At 37.0% G+C, this 26754-nt stretch overlaps 1 pseudogene; it reads left to right on the forward strand.

The window, feature by feature from the left end:
- The first annotated feature begins 16463 nt into the window (after positions 1-16463).
- LOC100343698 (peptidyl-prolyl cis-trans isomerase B pseudogene) lies at positions 16464-17099 on the forward strand (annotated as a pseudogene).
- The last annotated feature ends 9655 nt before the right edge of the window (positions 17100-26754 follow it).

Here is a 26754-nt window from a genome sequence, read left to right on the forward strand (position 1 = left end):
TGCGGAGGTCAAGGCTCTGTGAGTGCATGCACTCATCCCTCAGCTGAGCGCCGCGCTGGCCACAGACCCTTCGCTCCGTGCCTTAAGGAAAGATTTCATGAGTTTGCACCCACACAGAAACACAAAGTGAAAAATACTGTTTGAGTACTAGTTATAGCATTAAATCACATTGTACAACACATTAAGGACAGAGATCCTACATGAGAGTAAGTGCACAGTGACTCCTGTTGTTGACTTAACAAATTGACACTCTTGTTTATGGCATCAGTAATCCCCCTAGGCTCTTGTCATGAGTTGACAAGGCTATGGAAGCCTTTTGAATCCGCCAACTCCGATCTTTTTTAGAAAAGGTCATAATCAAAGTGTAAGTTCTCACCTCCCTTCAGAGAAAGGTACCTCCTCAATTTGGGACATGCTCAATCTGACTTGCCCGAAATGGTGGAGTTAGAAATGTGCCAGGGGATTCCAATACAATCCCATCAAGGTGGCATGTACCAATGCCATCTCGCTAGTCCAAGTGATCAATTTCAGTTCACAATTGATCACACTGATAGGTCTAAAAGTCAAAGGGATCACAAAAACAAGACTAATGTCTGCTAATACCAACTGATAGAATCAAAAAGGGAGAGAACGATCCAACCTGGGAAGCAAGCTACACAGCAGACTCATAGAATGGCAGATGTCCTAAACAGCACTCTGGCCTCACAATCAGCCCTAAAGGCATTCGGATCCAGCTGAAAAGCCCATGAGAGTATTTCAGGCATGGAAAGCCAAGACACTCTGGCAAAAAATAAAAAAAAATAAAAAAAAGACCTAAATAAAAGATCTCAGTGAGTAAGATCCCAGTGGAAAGAATGGGCCATCCAAGAAAGAGATACCTTTCTCTAAAGGGAGGAGAAAACTTCCACTTTGACTATGACCTTGTCTAAATAAGTCGTTTGTTCTTTTAACAGGTGTTCACCTTTTGTAGTTCTCAATATTTGTTATCAATTTTCTTCCTTTTGCAATATTAGCATGGCAATTTTTTTCTTCCAATGCCAATTAGCCTCTTACCACATACTTGCATTAAGTCAACATTGAGCATTACTCAAAAATCATTTTACATTTGTGAATGCATTCCCAACCTATACTTTTGATATTTTAATTAGCAAGCTAAATATTTATTTTTAATCTCTATTGACTCTTGTCAAAAAGCTATCAGATCAGGCTTTTGGCATAGCACTTAAGATGTCACTTTGAATGCTTACATTCTATGATGGAGTATTTGGATGTGATTCCCAGCTCTGCTACTAATTCCAGATTCCTGCTAATATTTACCCTGGGAGGCTGCAGGTGATGGCTTAAGTGTTTGAGTCACTGTCATCCATGTGGGAAACCTGGATTGAGTTCCAGGCTCCTACCTTTGGCCTAGCCTAGTCTTGCCAGTCTTGGCTTTTGTGAGCTTTCCAGCAGATAGAAGGACTCTCTCTCTCTCTCTCTCTCCTTCCCTTTCCCTGTCTCTCTCTCTCTCTCCATTCCACCATCTCTCTCTTACTTCTTCTTCCAAATAAAAATAAATTTAAAATATTAAATTATAAAAAATTCAAAAATATAAAAATTGGCTGTTTTCTTTCTAATGTCTTTTACCTAAGAATTTTGATTAGGGATATATAAAAATAAAATTTATTTCAGGGTAGTAAACGAAATGGCTTAGAATTAATGGAAAATATCCCATTATTTTACACTCACACAAATAAAATTCCTCTTCCTTTGACTGTTGGTCATTTGAGAATTTAGTTGAAGGTGTTTGTATGAAATTCAGAGTACATTAGAAAGCATATAAAATAAGTGCCCAAAATAGCTTATTTTAGCACTTCCCAAAGTCCTAATTTCAAATGGGAAGCCTATTCCAATTCTGAGCCATTTCTGTGGAGGAAGATTACAAATTTCATTAAATTTCCTTTGTTTTTGCTTTCAAAACAATTTTTTGGTTTTCTATCTTTCATTTAGTTTGGCATGGAACAAAATATGGGCATTAATATTATCATAATATTTACTATAATGAAAGAGAATTGCTATAGCATTGTACTTTTCAAGTCACTATCTCAGAAAACTCAACACCAGCTACTGTTTATTTAAATTTTCATTTTATTGAGATTTCAGGATCATTTGGATTGGTTTTTACCAATACTGATTTCTGGTTTCTAGACTGAGAAAACTTCATTTAGGAAATTTATTTCCTGAGGAATCGTAGTGATTTTGCTTTCTATCATGCAGAATGTAGTATAAACTACAATTTTGAACCGCATTTACTGCTCTTAATATTAAGGAATATTTTGACATAAATATAGTTTTAGAAACAATTATAGATCCAGTTAGACCACACACATTTATGAGACATTACTATTGGCACTATCAATTCATGAATAATATGTTAAATAATAGTACTATATAAATGTAGTTACTATCGATGTTCAGGTAGATATTACTGGCTTATATATACATATGTATGCACATTAATGGATGTGTCCAGTCATACATTCATAAATGTATAATGAAATTCATTTGTTAACTAAGCTTTTGCTTATCTCTCCATTTTATGTAAAGGAGCACTTTTAACTTCATCATTCACTTATAAACCAATTAGTTTCTAAGGCATTCAATATGATCTTTTCTTTAGAGAAGAAATTCTAATTGGAGTTCTGAGATATGAATATGTGCATAGTGGTAAAATATAGATATATCATTATTGCACTTAATGGGTAAAAACTTGAGGGAAGAGCATTTTGGACACATAGTACAATTTAAGTTCAATAAATTGCATTTCTATATAGAAGACTTCTGGAGGCAGAATAATTTTTTGGCATTTTAAAATCACTTTATTATACACTCAGCTTCTCTGGATCAGGAAAAGCAAGAGGGAACAGCTCCTCTCTTCTCCATGATTTCTGGTACTGCAGCTAGGAAAGCTCAAATGAGTAGGAGTGATTTTTATGGGCGAGGTCTGGAAGTTCCATGATGACATTTTCATCCCCTTTCTGGGAAGCAAAATGTTTTTTGTTTTTTTTTTTTAAATGATCAAAAGTATCGCACTGAAAGTTGACTCATATAAAACTGTAACACAGTATTCCAAAATATTTTCTCATAAACCTTGTTAATATTTTTCCTTGAAAAGAAGATATCTAATCAACTCTTGGGAGGAGAGCTGTAGATCTTTACACATTCAGGTGTGAGGGCAATTGCTTTTCAGAAGTGTCTTGTTGCTTTATTTATTTTATTTTTTACAAAGTGAGAGGAAGAACAGGATTTATTGCAAGGCAAAAGGATAGTACACACTCAGATGTGAGTTCCAGCAACTTGAAGAGAGACAATCAACCACACCCAGAGTGGGGTCAGCCTTTGAAAGGTGGAGGTGGTGCTCAGGGCAAGGCCTGATTGAAGATTCAAAAGAGGCCTGATTTGTGGTTGACCTGCAGCACATGTGGTCAGACCCATAAAGTGTTATCATACCTGAATCATGATGTTAAGCGAGGTTTAGCTGTGTGGTGGAGTGGGAATGGCAAGTCCTCAGTCATGCTGAATCACAGGGAAGGTGATGGAGTGTGGGAAGTGTACATGGCTTGAGCACTGGCAGCCCTTAGCTCCCTCTCATGCTCACCGCTTACTACCTCACCTACATCACTGAAAGAATTCATTGCAGAGGAGGGGCACTACAAAATCCTAAAAGTTATTTAGGCCAAAAGGAAAATTATACCAATATAAATCAGAGCTACAGAATGAATGACTGGCAAAAGAAACAGTAAATAAAAACATGCAACATTCATAAGCATTATTTTGTTTTGACAGAATTTACTGAATCAGAGAGGAGAAGATAATACTAAATCTCTCATTTTGCAGTGCTAATGACATGGACAAACCACTGACAACTGAGAACAGCCACCTTGAGGGCCTTGTGACAACAAATTGACTTCAACTTCAAATTAATGACCCAGTTATAAAGGATTTCACCCTAAGAAAGAAATGAAGATGCAGATCCTAGGAAGGTAGCAGAGTAGGAAGCCCCAGAAATAATTATACAGCTGGAACCCTGGCTACAACTATTTTGGAATTATGGAGTTCAATAAATATTTGAAACTTACAGAGGAACAAGCCACAAGCAAGAGTGTCAATTTGTTAAGTCAACAACAGGAGTCACTGTGCACTTACTCCTCATGTAGGATCTGTCCTTAATGTGTTGTACATTGTGATTTAATGCTATAACTCGTACTCAAACAGTATTTTACACTTTATGTTTCTGTGTGGGTGCAACCTGACGAAATCTTTACTTAATATATACTAAGTTGATCTTCAGTATATAAAGATTATTGAAAATTAATCTTGATAATGGAATGGGAGAGGGAGTTGGAGACGGGAGGGTTGCAGGTGGGAGGGAAGTTATTGGGAGAAAAAGCCATTGTAATCCATAATCTATACTTTGAAAATGTATAGTCATTAAATAAAAGTTTAAAAAAAGAAATTTGCAGAGGAAAGCCTGTATGGTAAATTATGGTCAATTTTGTTATATTTAAACCCCCAGCACAGTAGCAACTACCAATCCCCACCCTTCAGCTCTGTGACAGGAAGCTGTGTGTGTGTTACAGAAGTAACTTACACAGCTTGAGGGAACCATAGTGGGGAGAAACTGTACTCCCAACATGCAGGATCTGTGCTATGATGTTGATTGCTTCTTCTGATAATAAATATGAACTCAAAAAGAAGTGGTAATTATTTTGCACTTCCTTTCATTGTTACACTAACCATGCTCCTGTCTCTTTTATCTAAAATGATGCCAGGAGATTTAGCATGTTAATCCCTTTATTTTTCCATTTGCATGCATTCTTTTTCTGCTTTGGAGCAAGATTCCGAAGACTACTTTAATGAAAAGTAGACACATAGATGTAAGAAATCAGCATATAACTGCACACATGCAGACGTAGGCAAAGAAGAGATCTGGCAAGTTCTTCAGTTTATACCTCAGGGTAGTCTTTGGTATGGAAATAACACAAAAACAAAAATGGAAGCAAAAGCAATGAACTCTGCAAAAGGTAGAAACTCTGATTTCAGATTTAACAGATTACTAGATTCAAATGTTCTGTTTTCAACAAAATCTAAGGCAAACAAAGAAACAAGAAATAAGTTATCAACAGAGTATGTCACTGAAAAACAGTTGATGATAAATCTACTAACAACTATTTTAAAGAGCCTCCAAAAAATAAGATGCAATGTCGATAAAATTATCTATAGAAAAAAGTAGAAATGTAAACAAAGAGAAAACTTAAAAATAAATTGAAAAATTCTAGTGCTGAAAATACAACTGAAATGCAAAGTTCAGAAGTAGGAATCAAAAGCGAAGTTGAGTGTTTTGATGAAAGAATAAGAGAAACTGCAGATAAAACAGTAGGAAGTACTAAGTCTGAAGAATAGAAAAGATGTTGAAAAAATGTCAACAAAGCCTAAGGGATTTGGGGGCACCGTCAGTGTACCAACATATGTATTGCTGGAGTTTCAGAAGCAGTAGAGTGAGAGAGAGAGAGAGACCGAAAAGTGTAAAAGGACTATCTGAAGCTTCCTTAATGCCATTAAGGACATGAATATAAACATCCAGTAGCTCAACAGACTCCAAGTTGGATTTACTTAGAGACCTACACCAAGACACATTATAATTAAACTATTCAAGTTAATAAATAAGATAATTTTCACAGGACAGAAATTATCGATCACATAAAAAATGATCCTTAGTAGGATTACTAACAAATTTCTCATCAAGTATCTGAATTTGAATAAACTTCCAAAGATTACACTAAATTAACAACACTGGGGTAAAATCACTGGATGACGTCTTAGCTGACAAAAGTTCAAAGACTACAGGGCTGCACTATTCAGGGCACAAATAAAGTTTGAAAGGTTGGAAATCAGTTGATGTAATCAACTCTACTCAGTGTCCTCATGGTATTATTTAGTTGTAGGCAGATATTGTACTTGACATTAACTTTTTCAATATTTGTCAATTTCTAATTGTGTTGAACTTCTAGACACAGTTCTATTATTTGCTCAAATGTGGGACACCCATCCTTAACAATGACTTTTAAGAAAGTCCTTCCTTATGTCCAATTATTTTTACCAACCTCTGCAAAGCTATTCACAAACATAATAGGTCTACATATATATTTCACTGTACTGATTTTTCCGTAATAAAGTAGTCCTTATAATGCAGTTCTAACATAATTAAAATTCAGAAGGATATAAAATATTGTTCAAAGGTTTATTTAAAAATTTTCTCTAGAAAAAATATTATGTGATTATAGGGTAAGCAATTGATTAGATACCATAAAATTTTATAATCACTTAGCAGATTTAAGGAAAGTCAGAAATTGAGATAAATGTTAAATTCTTGCTTTATAATTGGTATATAATAATTGTATATATTTATGAGATACAATGTGATACTCTGAAACATGTATACAATTTGTAGTGATCAAATATACCACAATTTTAGTGAATCTCAGATATAATAGACATTCAGCTGTCAACTCTTGCTGGAAGAATGGACTCTACCACTATCCAGAAGCTGTGAACCTAAACTTGTAAACATATTCATTTAAGAAAGCATCATCACAAATACTGTTAATAAGAATTTGTTTCATCTAAACTAGTAATGAGTATAGGTATTTACATATTATAAAGGTCTCTAACACTTCTAGATACAAATAATGCCTGTGTGTGGATCAAAGGGTTAGTTATTAAATGAGAAACATGGTTAGTAATCTATATGCTTGCTTTATTTTGCCTCAAAGTGAGATAAATATTTGGCCTGTAATAAACTGTGCCCTGAACTAATTTGGCAGGCTGTCAGTGTCACTATGCTGAGGGTAAAGCTTAGTAAATCCGTTATCTCATTGTGACTTGCCAATCTTAGTAGGTCTCTTTCAGATGTCAACAGAGAAATTGTGTGTAGGGGAGGGAGCAAATGTCATTATGAACTAAAAGAATAATGCATTTATATGGGCCTCCCAATTTGGAAATCAGCTCAGAAGGTCCAGGTAATTATCAATTATCATTCCTAATAGAGTTCTTTGTGCACTTACCTTCAATGTAAATTCACAAAGTATTGATACTATTCCATTCTAGAATGGCCAGGTGTCATGTCTGGAAGAACCTAAACTTGTGCAAGCTAATCTGAATGGGATGTTCAATAATAAACACAAGTTTTTAAGTGACGTGTGAATGCCATTAAATATATTTGTTTTCCAGATTGACGTTTTGGCGCTGCATGTTAAAAACCTGGCCTGCAGCACCAGCATCACTTATGAGTGCCAGTTCGAGTCCTGGCTTCTCCCCTTCCAATACAGCTCCCTGCTGTTGTTCCTGGAAAGGAGAGTAAGATGGACCAAGTCCCTCAGCCCCTGTAGCCACATGTGAGACCTGGAAGGAGTGCCTGGCTCCTGGCTTTAGCCTGGCCCCACCCTGGTCATTGTGGCAGTTTTGGGGGGTAATACGGTAGATGAAAGATCTCTCTGTCTTCCCCTTCTCTCTCTCTCTGTAACTCTGCCTTTCAAATAAAATAAATAAATCTTTTAAAGCAAAACACAAAACATTTGCTTTCATTTTGAACATTGAACAAGAGAACCGTATAAAGATTAGTCATTTCTTAGCACAATCTACTGATTTAAGAAACATGAAATCCCAAAATAGTCTATTTCTGCCACCGTTATAAACTGGAAGGTTGTTTTGGTGCATGTCAAAGTATAACTACTTCTCTTGGAAAATAAATTTAATTAACATGACTATCAAAGAGGCAGTTGAGGTGGTGTTCCCAAAGCATTTAGTAAAATTTTCAAGAGTTTCAAATGGTTTCTATATATCATGCCAGAATCTTATTTCCAGTATACCTCAATGGGAACAATTGGAAATGTATTTCTTATTTAGATATTATTTTCATTGATTTGGAAAGAAAGAAAAAAAAAGCTTCTTTGAGCACCAACTCTTCTTGCAGCTTCTCCTAGGAACATTATTGTTTTGTTGTCTTTGTGAACATAAAATTCCAACTTCAATTTGTAAAAAAGCAACTTCATGAATATACAAAAACCTTGTGTTCATCTGGGAAGAAATTTACTTGGTTTAAGCTAACGTAATACTATAATGTTTTGACAAAATGAAATGTCTTGTTACCTCATAAATTATCTTTTCTTCAACAATAATTTTATGTAACCTCTTATGTAGCTCCTATGTTCCTTCAGTTTGCAAATGCTGTTGAATCTATTGGACTATTTCACCTTCTCCCTCTCTTTGAATTGCCTGTTTATCTAGTTTAGGCTTCTTTCCTTTTCATTTACAATGTTGAAACATCTCATTCAATATAATATTCAAAAATATTAAGTTTCTAGTATGTACCAACACTCTATAAAAGATGATGGACACTGACCTTACAATTGTCCTTACGTTCATGTAGACTATTGAATAAATTCTACCAAGTGAATACATTCTATCTAGTTCTAATCATGTAATCTCTCTCCTGAGAATCTTTCAGTGTACAATAAACACAAAACCCTTATTTGGATCTTCAAATCTTTGAATTATGGTTCTAATTTATCTCCCACTTCTTTGTTTCTAGCCTCCATACACTTTAGTCAAAATAAATTGATCAAAGTTCCTAGAACATATTGCTATTTGAATTTACTTATTTTTTTTTCTACTAGAATATAATCTTTCTTAATTCTAATGGTCAAAATCCCATCTTTATTTAAAATCTTCCTTGAATACCAAACTAAATACCACCCATCCAAGGAAAATTCATTTACTTTTTGGTGGTATTAAGTTTTCTATGTTCTATATTTGGTAATTCTTGAAAGTTCTGGGGTCTCCTGTTATTTGCAGCAAACAACAGAAGTCTCACTGAAAATGATCCCAGTAAGAAAGAAAGCTTATCACTTGAAGAAATAAAACACTTAAAGGGAAATGGACCCAGAAACTTTCCTAATGTTACCAGGATCTGATTTTTTTCTTTCTATTTTGGGGTATTTTCTTTAGTGTGGTCTTCCTTCCTTGAATTGTCTCTATGTGATCCCAAGCAATTATAAATTTATGCAATTCTTAGTGCTAAGAGACCTCAGGGTAATACAGATTAAATATTGTAATTGCAAAATGCCACTGAACTAATTTGAAAAGTTTATAAATGGTGATAATCCTATTTATAAATTAAACACTAAGGTGAGGGAATTTAATACACTGAATAAGTGCCCAGTCCTGTAGCCTATGATGCTACCAGTTCCACTCAAATGATATAAACAGAGATTGGAAGAGATATCTCCTACTGTCTACTTCTGTAACTCTTGAGCATAATCATGTATGTTAATCCTTCATCTCAGCAGCATTCAGCTGGTCTTGCCATAGCCCATCCTGCTTACTTAGATGAGATTTGCTTCACGTATCTCTCATTCTCCTCGTGGAAACAGTGGGATACTCAGGTAATGACCAAAGGTCAACATAATAAAACTTGTTATTGAAGACCATTTCTCTTTATATCATCTCTACTAACATAGATAAGACAAGGTCAAATGGCAGAGACCAAAGCCTATGGGCAAGAATGCTACCCTGCCTGCAGAAGGAGCTATTTTAAGGATAGAACCACAGCAAAGAATGAAAAATTGAGGCCAGAAATTCAATCTACCATAGGAGAATTTTTTTTTCTTGAGAAAAACATAGATTGTCCCTAATAGTAAATTGAATACATTCAGGAGAAAAGTAGATGTAGTAGAGACTATATGAATTTTATCTTAATGAGTCCTTAATATGTTGTAAGAGCTTTGATCATAAAGGTGGCATTTTTTATTTAACTTTGTAAGTTTCGTGGTTCCTAAACATGTCTGGTATAAATTACTCATTCAGTTCATTTTTATCAAATAAAAAATTTTTATTTCCTTTTTGCAAACAATATTGCAGCACTTTTCTACTGAGATCTACAAAATTCTCAATACTTTCATATATTAATCATAAATATTTTAATTAATACATTACCTGATTTATAGTAGATTTCATCAACAATAGTTTAACTTTTTGTTCAAGAAGGTGGAGGCATGAAAATATTTTATTTCAATAGTTCAGAATGACAGATACTACATCCTTGAGGTTTTTTTTCCTTTACCTTATGGGTGAAGAACGGTTATCCCAGCTCAATGCACCATGTCATCACGTCAACATTCATGGTAAGAAGACTTAGATAAACAGTGATCCTAAGTGATACTAGCTGTATCTGTGTTTATAGTGGAAAATATTTTTTCCCAAATTGCCCCTAGCAAATGTCTGCCCATATTTCATTGACTAAAGTTGTGCTTACTTTAACTGCTAGAAATGCTGAGAAAGTATATATGTTTGAGAAAGTAAATATGCATCTTACCCTTTCTATAGTAGAAGAGCAGAAGGAAGACTGATAAGAAGCTGGAGGAGTTTAATGTACTAGCCAACTACAGCTTCACATCCTCCTCCGTTAGGTAGAGCTAAATTAAACAACAGGAAAAATTAAAATTTTATTGTTCATTAGAGTTCATTAGTCAATCAAACAGTGCTTATGCAAGTAAACATTGATTTTAAAGTAAAAGCCTTGGTGTGAAAAATGGCTAATTAATAGCTGGATAAGCTTGGAAAAGTCATGTAACTTCTCATTGCCTCTGATCCCTAATCACTATAATGGGAATTATGACACCCACTTTGAAGGATCGTTGTGAAAATTAAATGACATAATGAAATTCAACTGTGACACGCAGTGCTCAACACTTCATTAATTCTCCATATATTATAGTTATTAATATTATTATTTGGTTGATAAGTACGGATTATTTTATACAGAACAAGACCCTGTAGTATCATAAGCTTCAGTTATGAGTAGTTTACTTATTGTTTTAAGGAAATGATGCTAAAGCTTTCACAGGATTAGAGAATAGGCAGAGAAAATTTATAGCTTTTTCTTTTTTCTAAAAATCTCATGTTCATATTTAAATGTTTTCTAGCATTACTCCGCTCTCCAATTTTTTAGGATACTATTAATTATAGTGAGTATTTAAAGATTTTTGAATTGAATATATGCAATATAGCTCTATTATGAACACAGATTAATCTAGCCAAAATGAGGGTATTGCCACATTAATAAAAAAGAAGGGAGTTTTTTATACATGTTCTGCAAAATTACATGCCATGTAGTACTTGGAAAAAATTTCCAATATACAAAATTATTAGAATATTTCTTTAGAAAATGATTGAGAGAATATATATATATGTACATATATATATATATATATATGGAATGGGGCCAAAGCTCCTTCAGAAAGCTGTGGGTGGTTCAAGATAGTTTGATGTAGAATTAATGGTAACACTGTGAGTCTGTACAGTTCTTTAAAGTTTACACACTTATTTAATGTCAAATCTCCTCTGATTTGGAGAAGAGTTACGAAGCCGCTAATACACTCCTATCTCACTAATGAGAAACCTGATATTCAGAAAGTTTGTACAATTTGGTAAAACTCTGAGAGTCAGAAAAGAACTGAAATTAAAACATAGGACTTCAGACCTCAAGTGTAGAGACCAGATGTTAGAGGTTGAGTTAGCAGACGCGTGATTTTTTTTTTTTTTTTTTTTTTTTTTGACAGGCAGAATGGACAGTGAGAGAGAGAGACAGAGAGAAAGGTCTTCCTTTGCCGCTGGTTCACCCTCCAATGGCCGCCGCGGCTGCGCTGATCCAATGGCAGGAGCCAGGTACTTATCCCAGTCTCCCATGGGGTGCAGGGCCCAAGCACTTGGGCCATCCTCCACTGCACTCCCTGGCCACAGCAGAGAGCTGTCCTGGGAGAGGGGCAACCGGGACAGAATCTGGCGCCCCGACCGGGACTAGAACCCGGTGTACTGGCACCGCAAGGCGGAGGATTAGCCTATTGAGCCGTGGCACTGGCGCAGATGCGTGATTAATCAGCTGGGCTACACCCAGCACTGTGCCTCAGTTTTTTTAATGATAAAATGGGGTCTATAGAACCAGGTACTTCATAAACTTGTTACCTTAGTCTGTCACATCTGTTTTAACAAAATTCCTCATAATGAGTGCGTTAAACAATAATATAATACATAATAAAAATAAGTATGTAAATTTACTTTCAAGATCAAGGTGTCAACTGATGGGGTTCCTTCGAAGAGTCTGTTTCCTAGTCCGCAGAAGGCTAACATTTCCTTGTGTCATTACAGGTAGGGAGAGGCTGAACTCTCTCTGTTCCTCTTCCTTTGATCATGTGAATCAGATCATTAAGGTTCAGATCTCATGAGTTCATCTAACCCTAACTACCTTCCAAAAACCCACCTTCCCTTTAAATGCCACCAGATTGTGCTTCAGGGTTTTGACATAAGGATTTGCTGGTGAGAGATAATTCATTTCATAACTGTTGTCAGGAGAATTAAGTGGGATCACACTATAAGGATTTTAGAGTAAAGTCTGACATTTAATAAGCAGGCTTAAACTTGTTAGGTGTCATTTTTACTAGTATTGTTAATAATTTTTCATTTTCTAGTCTCATCTAAATAACACAAAGTGAGATAAAATAGAAATTATTGGAATGTTTCCAATGATCCAGATACTCTCAGTGTGAAAGCAGCCATTTGGTGGTTGTTTGTACACCTTGGGAGATATCAAAGTCTGTATATTTCATTGAAGAGTTACTGCTCTGTGGAACAAACAGTAAACTGATCAATGCAAGTTTATATCAGTATCCCTTGATGTCTAAATATCAGCAATCGGCTTCCTCTCTGGGAAGTTTCGGCTCAACTTTGGTCAGTAACACCTTTGTGACTATTAGTAGAATCAGAAATCTGCCTTAACTGTTCTTGGTTTCAACCGATCTGGCTCACCCTTAAGGATTCTAACTGTTCATGTGATTAACTTGAGTTCATTTCAATATAATCTAAAAGTTGAAATCATATTTAAACATTTGCTATGAGCCTAGAACAATACTAGGTTTACTAGGTGTTCAACCCATAAAGATGGAACTCCTAGGAATTTGTGTAGGAAACATGGAGGCAAACATGAAAACATGCTTGTCCAGCTCAATTTTCATGAGTGCAATAACAAAGAAGGTGGGCAAAAGCTATTGATTATAGAAGAAATTATCAGAAGATTGGTGGGAGTGGGTTAAATATTTAAGTTATGAGGGCAAACAGTAATAGCATCTGGCTCAGTCTAGCCACAGACCAGATGTAATTTGAATAATGTACAGGCACAAACTGTTATTACACGTTGCATGGCATCACTTGTCCAAGAATATTAACTCATGATAATGCTCTCAAAATTTGTAATTGTGCTTTGTTGATGCTGATCACAATGCATGTTTTACCTAGAAAATTCCAGATTTTTCCATTATTATTAAAAACTATTTGGAATTTTATAGTGTTAATGCAGAACAGCAAATCTTCCAGCAACATTCTGTCTTGAAATTTTCAGTCCTATTCACTGCATCCATAAACATGATCTCCTTTATTGTTGACAGTACCACTGCCTTCCTCTCCTGGCCAGAGTAGTAAATCCGGAAAAGCTTCCCAACATCCAACCCACAGGAGCAGTCCTATTTACACAAATTCTGTCTGTACCTTTTCTACCAAACTTAAAAATGACACAGAGGAGCAATCATCCCCACATTAGCCACACATCAATAAACACTGGTACAAGGGTGGGTGTTTGAGTTAGTGGTTAATAAGCAAGCATCTCACATCAGAATATCTGAGTTCAATTCCTAGTGGTAGCTTCTGACTCCAACTTCCTGCTAGTGTGGACTCTGGGAGGTAGTGGTTATTGTTCACATAACTGAGTTCTCGCCACCTACATGGGAAACCTGGACTGAGTTTCCACCACCCAGCTTCCGCTCAGTCTGGCTCCAGCAGGCTCATCACTACATATGGTAGTGGATCAGGGGATGCTGCTCCCTATCTGCCTGTCTCTCACTGTTTCTCAAAATAGAAACTGAATGAATGAATGAACGAATGAATGAAAAATAAATAAAAAGCAGCCTTTTAAAAAACTGCTGGTATACAGGTCTGATAAGACCCTTGGTGAAAGGAGCAGTCTTGAAGTCCCCAAGACAGACAAGTGTTCTAATCTCTTAGGACATTCTGCCATGTGATGCATTCCAGGTCCACTGGTTGGAGTGACTGCTTCAGTGTGGAGAGCAGGATACCTCCCACCACTGCCACAGTCTTTGGCTGCTATAAACCAGAGGGCACACTGGTCAGAACATAAATAGGTAAGAAATGACATTCTAATCTATGTCTTTTTGGCCCAGAAACAACCCTTTAGGCACAAATGTCTTGAAGCTCCTTAACATATCTGGTCAGCGCTATTTTTTTTATATGACAAGGGAGGTAAAAGGCCAGAGATAACACTTAAAGGGAGAAAAGTAACCAGTGTCTAAGTAGGCCCCACCCCTGAACCAACAACACAGTTCCAGGTTCCAAAGGAGACTTGTAAAATCTTGGATGAGGCACCCTAAAGGGTAGACTTGGGTCCCATAAGTGTGTTTTCTGTCCTGGTCTAAAGATGTTATTTTTTGCATCAAATATGTACCTCCTCTATCCCCTGTATACATATGCTGTTAGTAGGCATTGCAAACAAACTGATATCTTTGGAAAAATAAAGATCGAAAATGTTGAGCAAAGCAAACTTAAGAATGTTTCTTTAAAGATGGAATTTTTATGCCTGTTTTGTCAAATATGCTTTGACCTTCTCCAGAAGATGGAAATCAGAGTCTCAGTAGTTACATACCATGAAGGTAGATTACTCAATAACCATATTGCTAGAAAATTTTAAATGAGTGAATAAAGGAATTAAGAAAGAACTCAGACTACTAGTCGGGAAAGTGACACAGAGCTTGAGCTTGGGGATTATATTGTCTAGATACAACCCTGACTGTAATTTAATTGGCATATGCAGAGAATCCATTCACTGAATTTCCCTATGCCTTAGTTTCCTTATTTTAAAAAAATGAGAATAATAGTCGAACAAGCGTGAGTGCTGTTATGATAACTATGCATACCGTATAAGTTAATTAGTACAATGCCTCGCTCAGAATATATAGTCAATATATCCTTCTGTCATTACCCCCTGAAGAAGAAAGCTGTGAAACCTGTACAAGATGCTTAAAACACTGGCACACAGAAAGTGCTCAAAGCTGTTAGCTATTACTAACTTCTCTTCTCTGTTTGCCTCGTTCAGGGTTTAAATGACTTCAACAAAGTCAGACAAGTTCAGCATGAACAACTCTATTTATTAGAAATTTCATTTGCTTTATTACTTCTTGTATTAGTTTTATTAAAAGCTAGCCTTTTTCTTGGTTTGTCTGTCCTTGTTCGTAAATATAGATTGTTTTGGAGTAACAGCAGTATCTTGGACAAATTGAATATAATATTTTCACTTTTTATTAGATTTCAAAGGCCTAGCCTACACACCATTGTGTACATCAGCGAATCCTTCCTCAGGAAATCCTCGTAAAATTAAAATGGTAACTTTCTCAAGTAAGCCAAAGTACCTTCCATACAGCACCAGCCGGCAGGAGCATTGTATAGATATCGATTGGATTTAGGTGAATAAACCATTTTCCCATATTTTGTGTGTATCTATTGCAGGTAATGTCCTTGTGGAAAATAAGGTGGAAAACTTTTATGGGGTCTCTTCTTCTGTGGAACCCATATTTTTAAAGGAAATCAATCTACCTTTACTTTCTACACCCATGTATCACCTTATAAGAACTGAGTTGATACAAAACAAAATGAAATTGAAAGTTTACCTCTGGTCTCTAGGATGATTCCTCATACCTCATCTTGTGTATTAAAATTTTTAACATTTTTAAAGATTTTATTTATTCATTTGAGAGTTAGAGTTACAGACAGTGAGAGGGAGAGCCAGAGAAAAAGGTCTTCCTTCTGTTGGTTCACTCCCCAACTGGCTGCAACGGTCTGAGCTGCACCTATCTGAAGCCAGGAGCCAGGTGCTTCTTCCAGGTCTCCCATGAGGGTGCAGGGGCCCAAACACTTGGGCCATCGTCCACTGCTTCCCCAGGCTACAGTAGAGAGCTGGATTGGAAGAGGAGCAGCCGGGACTAGAACCGGTGCCCATATGGGATGCCGGAGCTTCAAGCCAGGGCTTTTAACCTGCTGCACCACAAAAAAGCCGGCCCCAAATTTTTAACATTTTTAATAAAAATCTAAAAATTACATGGTGACTATTTTAAAATTCACTTCATGTGAATGAAATTAAATGTCTTTTCATTTGACTATTGTTTGTACCCCTTGCCTATATTTTATGCTGAACTATAGTCTTTTTACTTTGTATTTGTTCTATTCTTTATATATCTATATATCTACATCTGTTCTATTGGCCATTAAGCTGTTGACTATACTGTAAAGTGAAAAATATGTTATTTGAGATGCTGCATCTCTTGGAACAGCACCTCAAGGTGTTCTTTGCTGCTGCATTCATGGTGGGCTTTGTCTTCATCGAGCTGCAGCCAGGGCTTTCTCAGGTCAATGGGAACAAGAGGCCAGAAGTCACCATCAAGGTGGACTTTGACTTACAAATTGTAGATGAAGACATAGGACAGGTTGTCTATGGTCTGTTTGAAAGACTATTCCAAAAACAAAGGATAAATTTGTAGTTTTAGCTACAGGAGAGAAAGCTACAAAACCGCAAATTCCACTGTGAAATTCAGGACTTGATGGTCCAGGGTGGAAGCTTCACCAGGGGAGAGAGCACAGGAGGAAAGAGAATCTATGGGGATGCTTCCCCGACCAGAATTTCAAGTTGACATACTACTGACCCGGCTGGGGGAGGAGCATGCCCAGTGCAGACAGACAGTGATGGCTCCTGGTTCTTTATCACCACAACGAGAAGCCCTGGAAGGATGGCAAACACGCATTGTTTGGCAAAGTTCTAGAGGGCATGGAGGTGGTGTGGAAGGTAGAGAGCACGAGGACAGACTGGGGACAAACCCCTGAAAAATATGGTCATTTCTGCTTGGGGCAAGATCTAGTTGGAGAAGACCTTTGTCATTGCCAAGGAGTAGGGCAGCTTCCCTACTCAGAGGGACCCTTTCCTCTGAACGACTGTTTGAGAGGGCTTGAAGCCCTCACGGAATGAAGATCGCCCACCACCAGGCTCTGTGCTGCACTGGCCCCAGTGCTGCCATCTTAGTGGACCCACTCCACTCATATTCCCCAGGCCTTCTCTCCCAGTTTTGTAACAAACTCTTACCAACGCTGACCAATTAAAACACAGGTTTTTTAATTTTAAAAAATGTATTCCAAAAATAATAAATAAAACATTAAGTTGAAAACAATTACAGGTAATTTCAATTGAAAATGTTTCATGCATGTGTGCTTTGTTATGCATGTGATGCTATGCCGAGTTCTGTTTTTATGTATTAGGGATTCAAAGCTGACAACTATTTTACAGATCAAATAACTTGCTTTAGGTAAATACCCCTGTTGAATTTTAATTCCTAATTCCATCAGACAGATTCTTCATATCTTTATCACTTTTTTGTTTTTTTAAGACTTATTTATTTATTTAAAGTCAGAATTACAGAGAAACAATGAATGTCCACAGCTGAGCCAGGAGTTTCAAATAGGTCTCCCACTAGGGTGGTGGGGGCCCAAGCATTTGGGCCATCTTCTGTTGCTTTTGCCAGGCATATTAGAGGGAGCTGGTCCAGAGTGGAGCAGCCAGGATGTGAATCGTGGCTCATATGGGATACTCATTTCACAGGCTGCAGCTTTACCTGCTATACCACAATGCTGGTTTCCTTTATAACTTCTTTACATGGTTTCTAAGTTTCCCTGATTATTTGTTTTTTTCCAAATAACAATGAGGATGAGACTCATCTTGGTGATACTATTCCTATTAGATACTATCTCTATTAGACATCATACTAGAGCAGACAATATGGAATTATTTAGTTTACTCTGGAGATGAAATTTTACAGAGACTTTTAAGGAATTCTTTTGATCAATCAACAATATTAATTCTGTACAGATCTGGGAATGAGTCAGTCATATTCCATGTACACACAGTTTGGAGAGAAGTCACAAGTGTTAACTAAGTGATGGCATGTACTATGGTCCTCTTGATTCTGCATAATGTTGTGTGCAGTAAGGAGGGCCTAATCCCCTTCCAGACGTCACCCTATGCCATTTCCACTCTGTGCAATGGGAAGTGATCAGGGTAGCCTTGATATTCCTCTCAGGTTATCTAAACTTTAATTTTGTCATGACTATTGGCCCCTGAACTCTCTTTTATAACAGCATTTACTTTAGAAAACTTGCAACCCTCAGTTTTTTTCTCTGCTTCCTTGAGATGTAAACATCTTCCACCCAATCACTTCGCAGTTTTACAGTTTCCCAAAACTCTTCCTCAATACCAAGGAGATATTTCTTTGAAATGTAATCATCAAGAAAAGTGGTGTCCTGGGGCTAGCACTGTGGCGTAGCGGGTAAAGCTGCCAGGTGCAGTACCAGCATCCCTATGGGCTCTGGTTCAAGTCCTGGTTGCTCATCTTCCAATCCAGATCTATGCTGTGTCCTGGGAAAGCAGCAGAAGTTGGCCCAAGTCCCCTGCACTCACATGGGAGACCTGGATGAAGCTCCTGGCTCCTGGCTTCGGATCGGCGCCACTCTGGCCATTGCAGCCATCTGGGGAGTGAACCAGCAGATGGAAGAGCTCTCTCTCCGCCTCTGCCTCTGCCTCTGCCTCTCTGTAACTCTGCATTTCAAATACATAGATAAATCTTTAAAATAAATAAAAAGAAAGATAGTGTGCTTATGTCTGTGGGAGGTTAGATGCCTAACTTCAGGAAGAGCCAATTAGCAATAGCAGATGGCCTATCACATTGACTGCCAACATTCCTCAGTTATTTTCCACTACGTTATTGTCAGTCCTTAAAATTCTTATTCTTTTGTTTAACCAAAGTTGATTTCCAGCTCTCTTCTATTTCAATAATCTTGAAAAATAATTCCTGGCTTGTTTTTTTGTTTGTTTCTTTTCTTTTTTTTTAAAGATTAATTTATTTATTTGAAAGGCAGAGCTACAGAGGCAGGGAGAGAGAGAGAGAGAAGGAGGGGTCTTCCATCCGCTGGTTCACTCCCCAAATGGCTACAATGGCCAGAGCCGCGTCAATCTAAATCCAGGAACCAGGAGCCTCCTGTGGGTCTCCCACGTGGGTGCAGGGACCCAAGGACCTGGGTCATCCACCATTACTTTCCTAGGCCATAGCAGAGAGCTGGACCGGAAGTGAAGCAGCTTCAGCTGGAACTGGCGCCCACATGGGATGCCAGCACTATAGGTAGCGGCTTCACCCGCTGTGCCACAGCACAGACCCCTCATGTCTTGTTTCAACTCCACTTGTTCTGTCTGGTGTCACTTTGCTTTGACAAAAGCAATAAGGTCCCATGTCACTTTGCTCATGACAATGCCTATAGGAACTTTGAGAGCAATACTCATTCCATTTAAAAGTACTTTTTTAGGTTATGGATTAATATGAACAAAATTTGTGAAAGATTTTTAAATATTTCTATAGGTAGCATTAGTATTACTTACAGTAATCACACCCATCAAAATTCTGACTTGAAATTCAAATGAAATAATGCACAATCTAAGGATTGTTTTTATGCATATATGAATCTGATTTCTTTCTATTGCAATTATTTCTGAGTTCATATGGATTATATCAGTCCAAGTTCTGTGATCAGAAACATTTGGAAAACATTGATTAAACAAAGTTAATGAATTGTAATATTATAGAACTTCTCATATTATGACATTGAGCATTTTGAATTTAAGAAACTAAGGATGAAGTGAGAAATAATTTTCAAATATACTTGTCCACAGAACCATTTATCAAAGAGCATCTCTGTGGCCTGAGGCTCTTTTGAATAAATGTTGGAACATGTTGATCAATAATATTGACCATTGTTTCTCAACTCCGATGCTTATCAGAATCACCCTATAGCTTTAAAACAATATGATTTCTCTGAAACATAAGAGAGCAGAGGTAAAAAATGTGTCCTGTTGTCTTTCTGTCTCCCTCTCTTTGTCATCAATTTCTGTAATGTCCCAAATGCTCTTCTTCAAACCCTATTTGATACTTCAGCACTTAAGAATTATCATAAAATAAATTACTACAAACTAATATTTTTACTGAAAACATGGGATTTTTTCTTCATTTTGTAAATTGTTTCAGGAGTTTTATTCTATTGTTGGAACCTTGTGATGTTATGTTATATGTCCACCTCATTCTATCATTTGAACCTCATAATGTTATGTTATACATCCACCTCAAACTGTTTTATTGCTTCTTCAGTATTCATATCTTATAAGCTTCAAATTACTTTATGAGCCACTTTCTAAATATATCTTTGAAGCAGTTGCTCACATCAGATCTTCTGCATCGCTTCTTTTCTCCTCAATAATGAGCATAGCGTCTCAATGCAGCCCCAGGAAAACTGCTCCATTATGGTTATTGATGTTGACACATTACTGTTCATAACTATATTGGTTAAATAAAACTTTACGGGGACATTGCATGCAGTACCAGTGTCCGATGTGGGCACTGGTTCAATTCCCAGCTGCTCCACTTCTGATCCAGCTGTGTGCTATGGCCTGGGAAGGCAGAGGATGGCCCAAGTTCTTGGGTCCCCTGCACCCACGTGGGAGACCCAGAGGAGGCTCCTGGCTCCTGACTTCTGATAGGTGCAGCCCAATCTGTTGCAACCATCTGGAGAGTGAACCAGTGGATGGAGGGCCTCTCTCTCTTTCTCTGCTTCTCTGTAACTCTGCCTTTCAAATATATAAACAAATCTTTTTTAAAAAACTTTGCAATAATTTGATTATATTATGTTGATTCAATTGAAGTGAAATTGAATCCCACCCAGTCACCCTATAGTTTCCATGGTATCACATGAAGATGTTGTTACACATTTAGTAGTTACTTCCCATCTAACACTATGTGTTCACCTAGCAAATGATCAAATCTATGTTACCTAAGAAGATAATTATATCTATATTGTGCACTCTCTAGCTTTCTCTCTCTCTCTCTCTCTATATATATATATGTAGCCATTATTATAAATAGTATATGCTGATCATTATCTCCCCAAATTCCTACATGATCACTAAGCCAATAACATAATTACATAAATCCTACAAGAAAGGATAAAATATTTAAAGTTAAAAAGAATTATAATTTATCTATATGAATCTAACTATATGAAAGAAATACAGAATATTCAAAAATGTAAACAGTGTCTAATAATGAACAGAGACAAATTACAATTATATTTCCAATGAGAATCTTGTCCTATTTATTTAAAAGAGAGAGCGAGAAATTAATACTCCACTGTTTCACTTGCAATAGCAAGCCATGGGCCAGGCTAAAGCCAGGAGCCAAGAGCTTCATCTGGGTCTCCTACATGGATGACAGGAGCCCAAGGACTTGGGCCACCTTCTGCTGATTTCCCAGGCCATTAGCAGAGAGTTAGAAGGGAAGTGAAACCATCAGTACATGAACTGGCACCTATAAAGGATTTCATTGTTGCAGACAGCAGCTTTACCCGCTATACCAAAACACTGGCCCCAATCTTAGCAATGCCTTTCACCTATCAACTTTTTAAATTGCACTCATCCTCGTCTACTATTTTCATCATGAAGCAACCAGTACTGGCATCCTTTCTGCTTCTCAAACATGCAAAGCTCATTCCATATTCAGAATTATCATAGGTAGTAATCCAATAAGATACCTCTCTCCAAGCCCAGGTCTGCCCTGATCATTCTAACTAAAATTTCCTCTTTAAAGGCAAAGACTTGTTATCACCTTCTTTGGTCCACTGGTGGTCACAACAAAGAGGAAAATATGGAAGTTAAATAAATATTTCATTCCAGGTTTGGTATCACAGGAGAAAATTGAAGTCATTTTAGAAAAGGTTAAGTGGAAAAGTGAGTGGGCCAAGAGGACATCCTGAGAACTTATATGCATTCTGTAAGTGGATACATTCCAGTAATCCTACATTTTTGAAAATAATTATTGTTAATGAATAAGTATATATTTCTCTAAACTCTTGAAGCCACATATATTTCCGGAGTCACGTTCTTCAGATTTTAGAAAGACAAAATATAGAAATACCATTCCTGTTGAAATTCCAGAGTCAACTATAATACCACCCCATTATTCAGTATAATGATATTTCTTTAGCATAGCATATCATATTTACAATAATTAAAATACATAATGACTACTCTTCACCTTATGTCAGATCGAGTCAGATTCTGCCCAGATAAGTTTGAAAATAGTTCATGTTTGTCACCAAATATGCAACAGAAATGAAAATTCAAAGCTTTGTGTATTTCAGAATTTCAGATCAGATAAGTGATTGTGGACATGAATTATATACTTCCCACAACTTAGTTTAACACTTAATCATATTTCTTTTAATATTCTTATGACTACATGGATATTCACATCATTCATTTTAATGGTTGCATATTATTCCATTTTATGGATGAGCCATAGTTATTGCTAATGATAAAAATTGATTTTATTAATTTATCATATTAATTTTGACTTTATTCATCTCTCATGTGGCTGCTATCACCTGTCATGGTCTGCATGCCCAATGCTTCAGTTTATCTTTATAGAGCCACTTTCTTGGAAATGTTTCTTGTATAGTAACTCAAACATAAATATTCATCCTGAAATGTGGTATATGATTTTTCATTTTTGTGGCCAGAATATATCTCATTTTCTGAAGGAGAATACAATGCTATAAGAAACTTACAGACAAGAGGTCCTATATCCTGACTTTCTTAAAACAGAGGTGTGATTTCAGACAATGTCTCAAGATCCCTGAGTGAGAATAAATAATTAAAGCTCAAAAATATGGGAGATGAATGAAAGAAATGATTTCTAAAAGTATATAATACATATTAAAACATTTTCCAAAGATTTCCAGAATATGGAGCACATAGGAAAATAATGTTGTACCGTTTAGGTAGCTTGAGATTGAGGGAAGACAAGATTGATGGCTCTGTTTGCCTCAGAACCTACTTGGCAACTCTGATAACTAAGGAAATCAACCTTCCTTATGCAACAAATGAGAAATTTTACTATAAATTGTTGATGAAATGCATTTGGCTGCTATGCAAGTGACTGCGTTATAGGAGTGGTGACTGCATTGTTGGCTGTAGATTTCTAGAATCAGAGGGTTCCTAACTTCCTCAGGAGCATTTGTTTTTGAAAGCCCATTTGCAAAGCAGGATATTGAGAAGCCTACTCAGTAGAAGAAAACTCTATGGCAGTTCCAAAAAGTTGTTTGCTATCCAGGCTTTCACTATCATGGTACTTTCGTCTACACACTACAGGCTTATCATGCTGTTGAAGATGTTCCAGTTTCAACTGTTTCAGCAAGAGAAGGCAGATGCAGAGAAAGAGAATACCAGGGGACTTCAAAGACTTGAGGAAAATTGAATTAAAAGATAAGTTTAGGGAGGCAGTGCTGCGATGTAGTGGGTAAAGTCTCAGCCTGCTTGAGTCTGGCGCCTTAGACCGCTCAGCCATCCTGACACACAGCCAACATCCTATTGAATGAGGAAAAGTTGGAAGCATTTCCACTGAGATCTGGTACCAGACAGGGATGTCCACTCTCGCCACTGCTAATCAATATAGTTCTGGAGGTTCTAGCCAGAGCAATTAGGCAAGAAAAAGAAATTAAAGGGATACAAATTGCAAAGGAAGAACTCAAACTATCCCTCTTTGCAGATGACATGATTCTTTATTTAGGGGACCCAAAGAACTCTACTAAGAGACTATTGGAACTCATAGAAGAGTTTGGCAAAGTAGCAGGGTATAAAATCAATGCACAAAAATCAACAGCCTTTGTATACATAGACAATGCCATGGCTGAGGAAGAACTTCTAAGATCAATCCCATTCACAATAGCTACAAAAACAATCAAATACCTTGGAATAAACTTAACCAAGGACGTTAAAGATCTCTACGATGAGAATTACAAAACCTTAAAGAAAGAAATAGAAGAGGATACCAAGAAATGAAAAAATCTTCCATGCTCATGGATTGGAAGAATCAATATCATCAAAATGTCCATTCTCCCAAAAGCAATTTATAGATTCAATGCAATACCAATCAAGATACCAAAGACCTTCTTCTCAGATCTGGAAAAAATGGTGCTGAAATTTATATGGAGGCACAAGAGACCTCGAATAGCTAAAGCAATCTTGCACAACAAAAACAAAGCCGGAGGCATCACAATACCAGATTTCAGGACATACTACAGGGCAGTTGTAATCAAAACAGCATGGTACTGGTACAGAAACAGATGGATAGACCAATGGAACAGAATTGAAACACCAGAAATCAACCCAAACATCTACAGCCAACTTATATTTGATCAAGGATCTAAAACTAATTCCTGGAGCAAGGACAGTCTATTCAATAAATGGTGCTGGGAAAATTGGATTTCCACGTGCAGAATCATGAAGCAAGACTCCTACCTTACACCTTACACAAAAATCCACTCAACATGGATTAAAGACCTAAATCTACGACCTGACACCATCAAGTTACTAGAGAACATTGGAGAAACCCTTCAAGATATTGGCACAGGCAAAGAATTTCTGGAAAAGACCTGGGAGGCACAGGCAGTCAAAGCCAAAATCAACTATTGGGATTGCATCAAATTGAGAAGTTTCTGTACTGCAAAAGAATCAGTCAGGAGAGTGAAGAGACAACCGACAGAATGGGAAAAAATATTTGCAAACTATGCAACAGATAAAGGGTTAATAACCAGAATCTACAAAGAGATCAAGAAACTCCACAAAAACAAAACCAACAACCCACTTAAGAGATGGGCCAAGGACCTCAATAGACATTTTTCAAAAGAGGAAATCCAAATGGCCAACAGGCACATGAAAAAATGTTCAAGGTCATTAGCAATCAGGGAAATGCAAATCAAAACCACAATGAGGTTTCACCTCACCCCGGTTAGAATGGCTCACATACAGAAATCTACCAACAATAGATGCTGGAGAGGATGTGGGGAAAAAGGGACACTAACCCACTGTTGGTGGGAATGCAAACTGGTCAAGCCACTATGGAAGTCAGTCTGGAGATTCCTCAGAAACCTGAAGATAACCCTACCGTTCAACCCAGCCATCCCACTCCTTGGAATTTACCCAAAGGAATTTAAATTGGCAAACAAAAAAGCGGTCTGCACCCTAATGTTTATTGCAGCTCAATTCACAATAGCTAAGACCTGGAACCAACCTAAATGCCCATCAACGGTAGACTGGATAAAGAAATTATGGGATATGTACTCTTTAGAATACTATACCGCAGTAAGAAACAACGAAATCCAGTCATTTGCAACAAAATGGAGGAATCTGGAACACATCATGCTGAGTGAAATAAGACAGTCCCAAAGGGACAAATACCATATGTTCTCCCTGATCGGTGACAACTGACTGAACACCAAAAAGGAAACCTGTTGAAGTGAAATGGACACTATGGGAAACGGTGACTTGATCAGCATAGCCCTGACTGTTAATGAACAACTTAATACATTATCCCTCTTAGTAGTTTTTTTGTCTGTTCTACTTAATATGACTGGTTTAATTCTGAAATTAATACACAGTTTTTCTTAAGTGTTGAAAATTAACTGAAATGTGATCCCTGTTAAACATAAGAGTGGGAATAAGAGAGGGAAGAGATGTATAATTTGGGACATGCTCAAGCTGACTTGCCCCAAATGGTAGAGTTAGAAACATACCAGGGGATTCCAATTCAATCCCATCAAGGTGGCATGTACCAATGCCATCTCACTATTCCAAGTGATCAATTTCAGTTCACAATTGATCATAATGAAAGGACTAAGAGTCAAAGGGAGCACATAAACCAGTCTAGTACCTGCTAACACTAACCGATAGAATAAATAAAGGGGAGAGTGATCCAACATGGGAAGTGAGATACTCAGCAGACTCATAGAATGGCAGATGTCCTAAATAGCAGTCTGGCCTCAGAATCAGCCCTAAAGGCATTCGTATCTGGCTGAAAAGCCCATGAGAGTATTTCAGGCATGGAAAGCCAAGACACTCTGGCAAAAGATCTCTGTGAGTGAGATCCCAGTGGAAAGAACAGGTCTTCAAAGAAGGAGGTACCTTTCTCTGAAGGGAGGAGAGAACCTCCACTCTGACTACGACCTTGTCTAAACAAGATAAGAGTCGGAGAACTCAGAGGGCTTCCATAGCCTTGGAAACTCATGACTGGAGCATAGGGAGATTACTGATGCCATAGACAGGAGTGTCAATTGGTAAAGTCAACAACAGGAGTCACTGTGCACTTACTCCTCATGTAGGATCTCTGTCCTAAATGTGCTGTGCATTGAGATTTAATGCTATAACGAGTACTCAAACAGTATTTTTCACTTTGTGTTTCTATGGGGGTGCAAACTGTTGAAATCTTTACTTAATGCATACTAAACTGATCTTCTGTTAAAAAAAAAAGAAAGAAATTATCAATTCCCAACTTGACTCTCACTGGGATTAAACATGACAATAAGTCTGATCTGATTTCATCATCATTTAAAAAAATCATCTATTATTTTTCACTTTATGTTTCTGTGTGGGAGCAAACTGTTGAAATCCTTACTTAATGTATA

This window comes from Oryctolagus cuniculus, chromosome 1, assembly GCF_964237555.1.
Source record: "Oryctolagus cuniculus chromosome 1, mOryCun1.1, whole genome shotgun sequence".
Classification (NCBI taxonomy): domain Eukaryota; kingdom Metazoa; phylum Chordata; class Mammalia; order Lagomorpha; family Leporidae; genus Oryctolagus; species Oryctolagus cuniculus.